General features: G+C 36.8%; 1 pseudogene; it reads right to left on the bottom strand.

The window, feature by feature from the left end:
* Positions 1–1,163: 1,163 nt before the first annotated feature.
* LOC145535603 (ADP-ribosylation factor-like protein 5A) lies at positions 1,164–5,197 on the bottom strand (annotated as a pseudogene).
* Between the last annotated feature and the right edge of the window lie 9,620 nt (positions 5,198–14,817).

A 14,817-nucleotide genomic window follows, 5' to 3' on the forward strand; every position in this document is an offset into this window, starting at 1 on the left:
CATGAGATTGTTTGTATTGATTGTATCTGTGTTGGAAATATTATCTATAATGTTTACTACTACTACACATCTCTACTCTATATTCAGTAACTTCACGTGGGTCACTTGAACTTGGCCATGGAATTCCAAAATATTGACACCACAGAAATTGGTAAATACTAGGAATAATGGCTCCATTTGCTAAAGTTTGTTGTTGTTATTGATTGTCTAGTGAATAGATGATAGAGAATATCTTAAAGCTGATTAAAATTATATCTAAGACCATGACTCTGAACAGTACAAAACAGTACAAAAACAGTACAAAAAATTGAGGAACTACTATTCTAGTATTCAACAGATTCAGCTGAAAATTCACTCATATCACTGAAGAACATGCTATGTTTTGACACTTCATTTTTCACTTTCATCTTATTCACTTATAGAAACAATATCAGTCAAGATTCACGCCACAACTACATTCATTTGTTAATTACAACCACAGATTGGCTATGAATATACAAGTTCATCAAAAGCAATGAAAACATTCAGTGAGAATCAATTGATTATATGGAATTTATAATAAGGAGTATAGGATATTTTATTATTTGTAAATTGTGTGCTACACATACTTTCTGTTAGTAAAATCTATGTTCATGCACATATATGCATGCATTTTTCTAGATAGCCAGTTATTAAACATTTATTAGTGCATTTATATCAATGAGCCATAGTACAGATCAGCAAAATTTTTTAAAAACCCACATATTTTGTTAAATTACTGTTCTTTGAAAATGGAAATGACCTTAAATCATGGACAAGACAATATGGGCCTGGGGCGAGAGTCAGAATATAGATATAAAATATATATGCGAGAGATGTCCAATTTAGTAAAGTACACGGCTGGGGTAAAGTTCAGAGGACATTGAGTTTACCAGCTTGGATCAATAACCTAGACTCACACCAGACCATGATTAAAACTCAAGCAGTTCATTTCATTTGTCATTCAATTAAGGCTCTGTTATAAAAGTAATAAATACTTAATGTGGACCAGCCACTGTGCTAAATATTTTAAGAATCCCTATGCGATAGGTATTATTACTACTGCCATGATATGAGCAGAGGAAAGCAGTACTTACAGAGATTTATTAACTTGCACAAATTTACAGAGCTATTTAGTAGAGGAGCTAGCATTTGAGCAAAGTTCTGCCTGACACTAATTGTAAAGTTGCTGGTGCTCCTAACCACTGTATACCCCTGCCTCTCTCTTTTTTCCTGCTTTGTTAAGGTATAATTAACAAATAAAAGCTGAATATATTTAAAGTGTATGGGCTGATATTTTTAATATAGATATACTTTGTGAAATTATCACACAACATTGCTGTGTACTAGATCTCTAGATCTTACCTTGTATAATTGAAACTTTGTACTCCTTAACCAGAATCTCCCCACTCGTCACTTCACCCAAACCCAGGCAACCAGCATTCTATTCTGTTTCTATGAGTTTGACTTTTTTAGATTCCACATTTCAATGAGATTTTACATATCTCATATATACCTCATATTTTGTTTATCCATCAATGGACACAGGATGTTTCCATATCATGGCTACTGTGACTAATGCTGCAATGAACATGGTAATAAGCAGAGCGCAGACCTCTCTTTGTCATCCTGATTTCATTTCCTTTGAATATATACCTAAAAGTAGAATTGCTGGATCTATTTTTAATTTTGTGAGGAATCTCCATTGTTTTCCATAATGACTATACCAATCTACATCCCCACCAACAAGAGTATAAAGGTACTCTTTTTTTGATATCCTTGCCAACACTTGTTATCTTTTGACCTTTGATAAAAGATATACTAACAACAGATGTGATGTGATATCATGCTGTGGTTTTGATTTGTATTTCCCTGAAAGCCAGTGATGCTGAGCACCTTTTTGTATAACTGTTGGGTCATTTGTAAATCTTTGTAGAAATGCATATTCAGGTCATTTGCTCATTTTTTTCATATTGGGTTATTTGGGTTTTTCCTACTGAGTTGTGTAAGTTCCTTATATATTTGGAATATTAATCCCTTATCTGATATGTGGCATACAAATTATTTTCTCCTATTCTGTGGATTGTCTTTTCATTCTGTTGATTTTTGTTTCCTTTGCTGAACAAAAGGCTTTAGTTAGGTGCAATCCCATTTTACTGCTTTCATAGTTCTCATCTTTGAATTTTGACAATGTTATTACAGTACGTCTGGGTATAATCTTCTTTGGATTGACTCTCTTTTTAGTCCTTAAAGTTTCATTGTACTTGATATTCATTCCCCTTCTAAGTTTTGGAAAGTTTCCATTCATTATTTCATTAAACAAGTTTTGTCTTTTTCTCTCTTCTCTTGCTGAGGCTTTCATAATTCATGTTTTTTTTTTTTTCATTTTGATAGTGTCCCATAAGTTGTATAAGATTTTTTTTTTTTTTTACTCTTTTCACTATTTTTCCTTTCTGTTCATCTAATGGTATAATTTCAAATGATTTGTCTTCAAAGCTAAGTAATTTAGGATTTATGTTTGTAAAAGCATATTGACAAGTATTAAATGTTATGCTTGTATTTTTACAATTATAGTATAAATATAAAACACAAAACCTTCAGTGTTAAATACTGATATCCCATGGTTGCCTTGGATTTAGACAGAGGTAGTTTATATTTTCATAGAAGGAAACTTTCAAAGTTCTGTCAGTGGTTATAGCATATACTATTATTCTTCAAAATCTTCATGAAATCTAAAAGGCTAGTATTAAAATTGGTTATTATTTCTTTCTTGGATATTTTAAAATAGGCCAGTTTCGGTTAGCTTTCAGATTCTCAGAGCATGAAAGATACATGGAATACTCAAGAATATGTTTTAACACATTTAGGATAAGTTTGTTTATAGTTACAAGAGAAATACCTTCAACTTTCAGATATTGAAAGAAAATACCCTATGCAAACATGAAAGGCATTTTGGGCCAAGTTACTTCTTAGTGAAAATAAATATATCATCTTGATCAATTTTTAAACCAACATCTTAAAAGCATTAAAAAGTTTTACAATTGTTAAACTATTCCAACTCCTAAGAAATAAGACATTTTCAAATTAGGCGATTAGAAAATGTTTTAATCTCAAATTCCCTTTAAATGCTGGACATATGATTTAATACCTAAGAAGACTCTGGCTAAATTATTTGATAATATTTATAGGGTGATACTTCTCCTGGTAGACATGTTTCACACCACCGTTTTTAATTAATGCTGGAAAAACACTTGATAATTTTAAATATGATTAATGATAAACTGTTAATCCATTAATCAGCCTATTTAGAAATTTAGATGACATAATGTTCAATAAAGGCAACACTCTGATAATTGCCCAATGTGCAATTCTGCCCATTAGTAACACTAAGCCACAAACTTGATATTCCACTCAGTTGCATTACATATTTCCATGTATGTGATTTGATCTATCATACAATAGGTACACAATGTCAAGGTTTTTCCTCCTTTATAATTATTTAAGAACAGCTCAGTGGTTTAGGAGGTTAGTTAGTAAAATACAGAGAACATAGCGGAAAAGTACAAAATAGCACTTAAAACCAATACCCCTAACTCATGGTCATAAACAAAGAATATTAAGTTTTGTGTAATTTGCCTTTCTTTAGAACATAAAGCCATTAATTTGAATCTGAGGTATATACACAATACACAAACAACCTTATGCAAAATACTTTTTGTAAGTTATATTTTAAAATATTAGAAACTAAATATCTGTGTTGATTTGTCTTTTGACTAAATGTAACAAGAAGAGAATAACATTCATCTATGGAGGGCAATACTGATAATAAAGCTCTTAAAGTGAAGAATGTCTTCCTCTATTTCTACCTAAAGGCTACACAATGTCCTAAAAGGACCTGTGATGAGAAAAATGTCAAGCGCAGCTTTAAGACCTTGTGTCAAAAGGAGCTAATGAGAAAGCAGATTGGAAGGTAAGACTTCATGTTTGTTTTGAAATAAGTGGTATTAAACTTTTTCTATAAGAAGAAAATTTAGTTCATATTTATCTATCTATCTAAACCACTAGTTTTTACAGCTTACAGGTAAAATCCAACACTTGGTTTATACAAAGTCTACAAGAAGAGATCAGTAGAGGTCATCTGATCTTCAGTTGTGAAATCATTCAAATCCTTAACATAGTCTCTACCCAGTATGAGCACAGCATATCTGGATATGTCACTGGTGATCTCTAATAAAAGTCAGTTCCCAAAACTGGGAGATTTCTGCTACAGTCATGCATTATTCAACATCTTGCTTACTAGTAAGTCAGCAACCCAGCCTTCCTTAAGACCTTATGGGCTAACATTTTATAGAGAGTTCTCTAGTTATAGAAATCCTTGGTCTGTACTGTCCACAATAGAGACATCACTTTGCTGACAAAGCAAAGACAAAAGCAGAGACATCAAAAACCAAAGAGACAAAAGCAAAGACAAAAGCAGAGACATCACTTTTGCTAACAAAGGTCCATATAGTCAAAGCTATAGTTTTTCCAGTAGTTGTACAGATGCGAGAGTTGGACCATAAAGGAGGCTGAGTGCCAAAGAATTGATGCTTTGAACTGTGGTGCTGGAAAAGACTCTTGAGAATCCCTTGGACAGCAAGGAGATCAAATCAGGAAATCCTAAAGGAAATCAACCCTAAATATTCATTGGAAGGATTGATGCTGAAGCTCCAATATTTTGACCATCTGATGCCAAGAGCTGACTCATTGGAAAAGACCTGATGCTGGGAAAGATTGAAGGCAGAATGAGAAGAGAGTGGCAGAGGAGGTGATTGGATGGTGTCACCCATTCAATGGGCATGAATTTGAGCAAACTCTTGGAGCTAGTGAAGGACAGAGGAGCCTGGCATGCTGCAGTTCCTGGGGTCACAAAGAGTTGGACACAACTTAGTGACCGAACAACAACTGTCCACAACTATTACAAACTCTGTGTTAGTATAGAAAGTGTTCCAGGAAGAAGGAAGAGATTCTTGGCCGCTAGTATTCCACATTAGGAAGCATGTATCACTACCTCTTCTACATTATTTCATTCACAGAAAATTGGTAAAGGATGACACTTTTCATTATCCACCCCAACAATGACAACAGTGTGCTCCTGGTGACTGAATAGTCTCCATATCCTGGTGAAGAGGATTCCCATTCTTGGGCAGGTGACCCCCTTTCCAGCCACTGGGTGACCTAGACGCTCCCAGCTCAGGCGGAAGTGGAGGAGGAAGATGTGCTCGAGCCTGTACCTTCGCTGCTGCTGCTACTGAACTGACTGCTGGCCAGTCTCCTAGGAACCAGAAGGAGGCCGAAACTGAAGCAACACTGCCTCTGGCATACTCTTCTGGCTTATAGACATGGTCTCCATGTTCTCTGTCATGAGCCTCATGGATCACTGTCCTCCTCTAGCTCAGGTACCTTGTCTTGAAATTCAATAATTCTTTTTTCTGATTGATCGAGTCTGCTGTTGAAGTTCTCCTTTGAATTTTTCATTCTTTATTTCTATTGTATTCTTCAGCACCACAATTTTTGCTTGGTTGTTTTTCCTGGTTTCTATCTCATTGTTGGAATTCTTGTCTTTCTCTGTGTTGTTTTCTTGATATTGTTATCTGTAATATGGCTTCTCCTGTAGCTCACTAACAATTTGTCAATCTCTATAAAAATTTATAATGCATGTATCATTTGATTCCCAAGTAATCTATCATACAAAAATCTCAAAAACAGGCAAAACAGTTTTCAGTAGCATTGTTTTAGTAGGGAAAAGTTGGCAACAGATTGGTTAAATTAGTCACAGTTCAATTATGCTATGCAGCTATTATATAGAATACCACATAGCTAGTAAAGTGGGTTGTAGTATTATATCTATAGATACTGCCATGAAAAAGCTCCTGAAGGTACATTATTAAGCAAATAATTTACAACACAAAATGCAGGTTTTCATGCCAGGTGGCCACATAAACAACATATGAGACTCAATGGGTTAGTTTGCTAGTCAGATGATTAGATATAGCTGTTTGTGGATGCATAGAACCATCCTGAAAATATATACATGTGCTAATATGAGGAGTTTTGAAAAAAGAGTGGACTGAAAAATGGGACTACACTTAGTTTTTCCTTTGTTGCCTATATAACCATTAAAACAAAATGGGTATATATTTATTTTTTAGAAAGTAGCTTCCACATTGTATTTTTGTTACTGCCAGAATCAATGGCTACAGAGTCAGTAATTAATAATTTTAGTGTGTTTGGTACATAGTAAGATAGGGATGAGTCCCTGGGTTTACTCTTTGTCAGTGGAGCCAGATTAAGACACAAAGTCAGGTTAGTTAAATACATATATGAGGGTCTAGAATGTTCTTGATAATCCCAGTTGCCAGTGACAAGAGCTTTATTTGAACACTGAAGTAGAAATATATTAGATATAGTGTCTTATAAGGCCATTAAATCTTCCTATTTCCATAATGGAATGGCATGTGGAAAGGTGAGGAAAAATCATAGATAGATTCTTAAACTCACAGAAATGCATAGTAGTGTTCAAACTTTGTCTGCTTTCAACTTTACTACTGTTAGTGTGCAAAACTGAGAGCAACTATAAATGTTTCTGACACGTTTTGACAATTTTTTCAATGCATATAAGCAGGCAGAAAAATAGCATCCTAGTAAAGCTTCAAGTATCAGGTAGGCTACTCAGCTGACACCTACAAAGTCATTTCTAGATGTGTATTCTAACCTACAGTCTCATAGTACTGTTAAAACTTGACCCCATCTTAATACTGATTTCATGGTCTTTTAATTAAATCCAGTTCAAAGAAAGGACTCAGTTCTTAAACCATATGCATCACATCTGGGGCAATGGAAATAATGATGCTCTTGATTTAATGCAATGTCTCTCTTTCCTGAACATTTTTGGTGGGAAACATAGGTGGAAAGCTAATAAAGAGGATGAACAGTGGGCATCCAGGGGAAGTTATACTAAATATTTAAAGGAGAGTGATTTTAAAAGAATATGAAAGTATAAATGAAAAGTATACTTAAGCAGGGAGAAAAGAAATTTAACAAGAGATGTCTAAATCGATAACATCTCATGAACTGATCATTAACTAATATTAATAATTCAGGTTTGACAAAATGGATGAATACGTATCTCTTTCTTTCTTCCATTTCAGTTCAGGTAGGGAGTCCCTAAATTGGTCCCATATGTATTAAACACATATGTTAAATACATATGTATTTACCCATTCTGAGATGAATGCCCTGGTATAATCCTTCCTCCAGTGTGGAGTGGAACTGGTGACTTGCCTCAAACAGAATATAGCAAAAATGGTATAATGGAAAGTCGTTTCTTGAGGTTGGTTTATAAAAATACTCTGGCTTCCATTTTACTTGCCATTTCTCACGCTATCTCATTCATATTCTGTCTCTGCCATTGCTCAGGCAGAAGTCAACTATCATCTTCTGAATAATTCAGGTAGTAAGGGTCTAATATCACTAGCCATAGCCAGGGAGGAACTTAGCTAAACACCAAACAGGTGAGCTGGGAAGTGAATCTTTTCCAGTCTGCCAAATGCATGTGACTGAGCTTGAAAGCAAGTTCTCCCTCTTTTGAGTTGTGTTAGAGATCTTCAAGCAGAGGTTCCGCCACATTCTTGACCCACAGAAGCCGTGAGATAATAAATGCTTGCTGTTTTAAACCACTAATTTGGGGGGTAACTTGCCATGCAGCAATAAAAATTATTTGGGTTGGCCAAAAATATCTCTTGGATTTTTCCATAAGCTATAACAGAAGAACTCAAATGAACTTTTTGGCCAATCCAATATTTAGTGCATTTTTTTTTCTGAAAAAAATATATTTAAGTTTCATAAATCACTCCATTTAAACATACGAGAAGAGGAAGCTCCCTATTTATTCAGAGGTGTTTTTTCTATAAAGAAAAGATAATTCAATAAAATGGATTCACCCCAATTATTAGTTTTGTTAAATTCTGTTTTCCTACAACAATTCCAAGGTATGGCATCTGCCTGCAACACAGGAGATCTGGGTATGATCCCTGGGTCGGGAAGATCCTCTAGAGAAGGGAATGGCAGTCCACTCCAGTATTCTTGCCTGGAGAATACCATGGACAGAGGAGATCAGCAGGCTACACAGTCAATGGGATCGCAAATAGTTAGACACAACTGAGCAACTAACACTACTACTACTAAGGTATAGCATAGTTTAGTGGGTCAACACTATAACTGGAAATATGGTGACTAAGTCATAAATGAAAATATGCAGACTAATATGTCAACTTTTGCTGAATTCTTCCTGTATGTCAGGTACCATTCAAAGTAGTTTTTTTTTTTAACATGTATTTATTACAATAAGTAAAAGATATAAAGAAGAGGTGGCAAAATGGTTGTCTGAGGAGGCCTTACAAATAGCTGAGAAAAGAAGAGAAGCTAAAGGCAAAGGAGAAAAGGAACGTATACCCATTTGAATGCTGAGTTCCAAAGAAGAGCAAGGAGAGATAAGAAAGCCTTCTTAAGTGATTGATGCAAAGAAATAGAGGGAAACAATAGAATGGGAAAGGCTAGAGATCTCCTCAATCAAACTAGAGATACCAAGGGAACATTTCATGCAGAGACGGGCACAATACAGGACAGAAACAGTATGGACCTAACAGAAGCAGAAGATATTAAGAAGAGGTGACAAGAATACGCAGAAGCACTATACAAAAGAGATCTTAATGACCCAGATAACCGCAATGGTGTGATCACTCATCTAGAGCCAGACATCCTGGAGTGTGAAGTCAAGTGGGCCTTAGGAAGCATCACTAAGAACAAAGCTAGGGTGATGAAATTCCAGCTGAGCTATTTCAAGTCCTAAAAGATGATGCTGTGAAAGTGCAGCACTCAATATGCCAGCAAATTTGGAAAACTCAGCAGTGGCCACAGGACTGGAAAAGATCAGTTTTCATTCCAATCCCAAAGAAAGGCAATGCCAAAGAATGCTCAAACTACCACACAGTTGCACTCACCTCACACGCTAGCAAAGTAATGCTCAAAATTCTCCAAGCCAGGCTTCAAACAGTACATGAACCATGAACTTTCAGATGTTCAAGATGGCTTTAGAAAAGGCAGAGGAACCAGAGATCAAATTACCAACATCCACTGGATCATAGAAAAAGCAAGAGAATTCCAGAAAAAAATATCTACTTCTGCTTTATTGGTTACGCCATAACTTTTGACTGTGTAGATCACAACTAACTGTAGAAAATTCTTCAGGAGATGGGAATATCAGACCACCTGACCTGCCTCCTGAGAAATCTGTATGCAGGTCAAGAAGCAACAGTTAGAACTGGACATGGAACAACAGACTGGTTCCAAATTGGGAAAGGAGTACATCAAGGCTGTATGTTGTCACCCTGCTTATTTAAATTATATGCAGAATACATCATGTGAAATGCCAGGCTGGATGAAGCACAAGCTGGAATCAAGATTGTGGGGAGAAATATCAATAACCTCAAATATGCAGATGACACCACCCTTATGGCAGAAAGTGAAGAGGAACTAAAGAGCCTCTTGATAAAGGTGAAAGAGGAGAGTGAAAAAGCTGGCTTAAAACTCAGCATTCAGAAAACTAAGATCATGGCATCCGATCCCATGACTTCATGGCAAAGAGATGGTGAAACAATGGAAACAGTGCAGACTTTCTTTTCTTGGGCTCCAAAATCACTGCAGATGTTGAGTGCAGCCATGAAATTAAAAAATACTTGCTCCTTGGAAGAAAAGCTATGACCAACCTAGACAGCATATGAAAAAGCAGAGACATTCCTTTAGTGACAAATGTCCATATAGTTAAAGCTATGTTTTTTTCAGTAGTCATGTATGGATGTGAGAGTTGGACCATAAACAAATGATGAACTGTGGTGCTGGAGAAGACTCTTGAGAGTCTTGGACTGCAAGGAGATCCAACCAGTCCATCCTAAAGGAAATCAGTCCTGAATATTCATTGAAAGGCCTGATGCTGAAGCTCCAATACCTTGGCCACCTGATGCAAAGAGCTGACTCATTGGAAAAGACCCTGATATTGGGAAAGGTTGAAGGCAGGAGGAGAAGGAGATGACAGAGGATGAGATGGTTGGATGGCATTGCCAGCTTGATGCACATGAGTTTGAGCAAGCTCCAGGAGTTGGTGATGGGCAGGGAAGCCTGCTGTGCTGCAGTCCATGGGGTCACAAAGAGTCGGACATGACTGAGTGACTGAACTGATTACAGTATTTAATGTTCACCCCAAAAAGCTAAGTAGATTTTTTTATTCCCATTTAACACATAAAAAAGAAGCATGGAGGGCCATAGAGTTTAAGCCACTTGCCCAAAATCATACAGCACAAAGATTCAAACTCGGGCAATCAGAATCTAGAACCCACCATCTCAACCACAACAGTATGCCAACTCTCCTAAGAACCCATGTTCAATCCCAGGACTGCCTTCCTTGTCAGAGTGTTTTGTTCTCTTTAGTCACAAAGCACCAAAATTTTAGATGCTAGGTGTAAATATTAATGAGGAGAAACATCATTAAAATGTAGTGAATCAGAGATTCCATGGGAGATAGTACAATTAGAGTAGTTAAGAATGAGGACTCAATCCTAGACAACAGCAGCAGGAAGAGGCAGGGGGAGAAACTGATGTTACCAGAGCTTGGTGAGAACTGCAGCCATCAAAGGAGGCAACCCAACGGGAACTGGGCCCATGGAAGAACATAGCCACCGTCTGAACTGTGCCAAGGCAAGTGATGGGTGGAAGAACAAATATCCCGACTGGTCTCTTCCTCTGATTTCCTGACACTTCCCCACATGGGCCAGACCCAACTGCAAACCAGAGGGCAAGGACCCCTGGCTGATAGAGTCCCCGGAGGCCACTCAGAACACAGAACAGGGCAGAGATGGGAGAAAATAGATTTGGCTGGCTTACCACCTCTCCTAATTAAAAAATGCTGTGTTGTTGTTTTTTGTTTTTTTTTAAAAAAGAATGAGAACTCTAGAAGAGGCTAAATTCCAATCCCACTGAGCCAATAGTTATTTGTATAATTTGGGTTAAGTGATATACCCTCTTTCAGATTCATTTACATTACATTCATCAAATGTAAACAAGTGACCATTATCTCTCCCTCCCTCATAAAGCTGGTGTAAGCATTAAATGAGACAATACATGGACAGGTTTGGAACAGTCCCTAGATACAGTAAGCACTTAATAAATGTTAACAATTATTATGACAATATCTGACAGAGGAGAAAAGAATTGAACACAGAGTTTTAGGCTCTCTTCTTTCCAGAGGAAAACAGCTATCCAAATAAGTGGAGAAAGTAGGTTAAAGGAGAAATACCGTGAAAGAAAGTAGGATGTCTTGATATCCTACAAAGCCAAATGTGCTTTGCATACAAAATTTTTTTAACATTCACAGCTGACTAAGTAAATAGTATTCCTGTTTTACAAGTGAGGAAGCTTTAATGAAAGAACTTAACCAAGGTTTCAAAAGCTGCCAGGTAACAGAGGAAGCACCAGTGGGTGTTCACATCAAGGAACATCTGACTCTTTCTTTCACCATGAGAGACTTCTGGGTTATAAAAACCAGAGAAATGGAGGAATTATCCTAAATTGTGAAGGCATATCCTGTCATTTAGTTAAATTTAGGTGTTCCTTATATTCCATCTTTGCACACACATCACTGCCTGCCTGGTGCAAGCTTCTGAGCAAGATACACCGAGGCAGGGCTGTGCCCAGCCAAGGGAGAAGAGAGGCTGGAATCCAGCCCATGATCCACCCAACAGCATTCATTTGCCAAAGAGGTATTTTTTCTAGTTAACACATTAGTGAAATATGAGCTAATGAAGGCCCTAAAATCATGGTGATGAAGATGACCATATCCCACAATCTACTGAAAATTCAGATTGTGCCTCCATGATCTGATAGAAAGAACCTGAATTGTTTAGTATCTAGAGATGTTGAGTGAGAGCTACCTGGCCTAGGGTTAAAGCAGGATGGCATTAAGATGTAAAATCCTGAAGAGATGGCCAGAGGTGTATCCAAAAGCTGTATCCAAAAGAATTTAGGTTAAGTAACTAAACTGATGTGGAAATGTTTCTACCTGTAGCCCAAGATTACTCACTCTGTGGGATTCACTTCTTACACTCTTAACTATTGCCTTGATGAAGACAGATGGCAGGCATTGGTGCTGGGGGGCAGGAGGGGAACTGTGTTTTCAAGGCTGTTAGCTAAAGAAGGGACTCAGGGCTCATTTCAGCCTAGGGTTGGAAGAAGCAAACTAACACAGGGTGGCCTCTGCTGTTTCACCACAACTTATTTCTTACTCTTTACTGAGTTATTTGGAGCATTGTTTTCTACATCTTTAATTTTACAATTCAATTTCCTAAATGGAATTATAACAACATAAGGCTAACTATGACCATGATTATATACTTTTTCATCTCATGGAACACTGACACAAAACTCTAATGAGGACTATTTCTCATGAAACAACCACAGATTTCATTTTATCTTTTAGAGAGAGAAATTTGATCAGAAGAAATGAGTTTAATTCAGGATTCTGAATGATCAGTAGCATTGTCACTTCAGTTGTGAAAGATTCTCTTATTTTCTGAGGACCTTTCAAGTTATATAAGAGGGTATCGTTTTTAAATGTATTAATATTTAGGGGAGAAAATGCATTTCTCCTTTATTAGCTTTGATATACATATAATGTCATAGTTGTAAGAAATTACTTCCTGATTTTTATTGCACACAGTTACTCCAAGACATTTTCCAGCTGTTGTTATGGCATATTCAAAATAAGCAAGAGCCATAGCAGTGTGAGAAGATGTGAGATAGATTTTGATGTAAAAAGAAGAATTTAAGTCCTGGAGTCAGGGGGGTCAGTTGGTATGCAATGGAAACTCACACTAGCATAAGCAATGGGGAGATATTGTTATAAAGATGCCCCTTTCTCCTAGAAATACAGCCGGGGCCTTATGAGGTAGTGGAAACATGAATTGAAATGTCATCTGAAAATTATTCATCCTGTGTGTTTGTTTTTTTCTCTTTTCTTATGGCCTAATGGCCTTTCATTTTTGCTTTTGTTGGGTGTTTTCGTTTTTCTTTCTTGAAGGACTGGCTCTCATAGCTCATCTCTACACCTGGTGTGCAAGGGTTACCCCACAACCCTCAACTCATCTTTATGTTCTATAAGGAGACTAAAAATCACATTAGGCCAAATATATTTGCTATTAAACCATGATGGCCAACAAAGGAATGGAAATCATAGAAAGAAGAGTGATCTTTGGTATTTAGTCCTGCAGTGACCTGCTGTTGGGACCACATGCATACACCCCTCTCCTACAGTTTCCCCCATTCCAAAGGGATAAATTCAGTCCCTGCTTATAGTATTTTAACAAAAACTTTTATCCACTTATAAATAGATAATGAGGTAATCAAATGTTTCAGTGACAAATCCTTCCATTGAAAATTTAGGAAAAGATAAAAGGTGAAATAAAAGGAAATAGAGACAATGTCCTATTGAAAGAGAAGAAGCATTGCTCTGTAATAGTTCCCACTAACTCAGTGGTTCTGAAAATTGGGCATAACCTGGAGAAATTGTCAAAACCCAGATTACCAGAGCCAGGAATTCCCAGAGTTTCAGATTTAGCAAGCAAATGGTGGGGCACGAGTAGGTGTATTTCACCAAGTTTCTGGGGGTCATATACAACTGTATTTGATGCACTGTATCAGCAATACCCCTGTGTCAGCATATTTGTCATTATGTTTTTTGGCTGAGCACAAATTGGCTCTTAATTTTTCTCATATATAACTCTGCTGTACTGAAATCAGGCAGGCAGGCACTAATACAGGAAGGAAAAGGAAACTAACCAGAGCCTGATTGGTTTTGGAAAATACTGATTTATCCATTAAATAGCTGCTGATATTAGGCTCTCTCGCAGTTCCTTTCTGAGTCTACTACTCTGTATTTCTATTGCTGCAGAAAAAGGAAAATGAAAACAAGGACAAAGCAAACAAAGAAAACCTGGCTTGATAAGATATTGCAGAGTAGATTGGTATGTTCCATAGAGCCATGCACTACATAGGGATATTAAAATGGAAAGAATACACACTTGGGATAAAAAGAAATGTTTACAATTTCATTCAATTCAGTTCAGTCGCTCAGTCGTGTCCGACTCTTTGCGACCCCATGAGTTGCAGCACGCCAGGCCTCCCTGTCCACCACATTAGGCACCATTTTATAAAAAGATTAACTAATTTACCTTCCCTTCAGGAGAAAAATATCTTGTGAGAAATAAAGATTTGAAATAACAAGAAAATTCTTCGGGGTGTTTTAAAGTTCTGTGTTCACTGAAAGCATCAGTTTTGAAAAAATATCCCCTACATACACTATGTCCTGGTCTCTTGTGTGTTAATATGATCAAGCACCAAGCTGCTATATCTGTAGATACATGACACTATGCATTTGTCAAAACCCACAGAAGTTCACAGCAGAGTGAACCTTAATGTCTATAAATTCAAAGTAAATAATTTAGGAAGGAATGCAGACTGTGACAAAAGAATGTAGTTCTATTAGGAATGCATGGAACAACCTCACTGAAGGAAGAGGGCACAAGAGATGCTGACAAAAGTAATTTGGGAAATGAGTGGAGATGGTAAGCTTAAAGGCAAAAGGAATGGTATGTAAACACTGTACTCTAGTTGATAAAGTTATTTCCCATGGAAATACAGGTTAACAATTCT

The sequence above is a fragment of the Giraffa tippelskirchi genome, chromosome X (genome assembly GCF_054371585.1).
Source record: "Giraffa tippelskirchi isolate mGirTip1 chromosome X, T2T-mGirTip1v1.2.pri, whole genome shotgun sequence".
NCBI classification, from domain to species: Eukaryota; Metazoa; Chordata; class Mammalia; order Artiodactyla; family Giraffidae; genus Giraffa; species Giraffa tippelskirchi.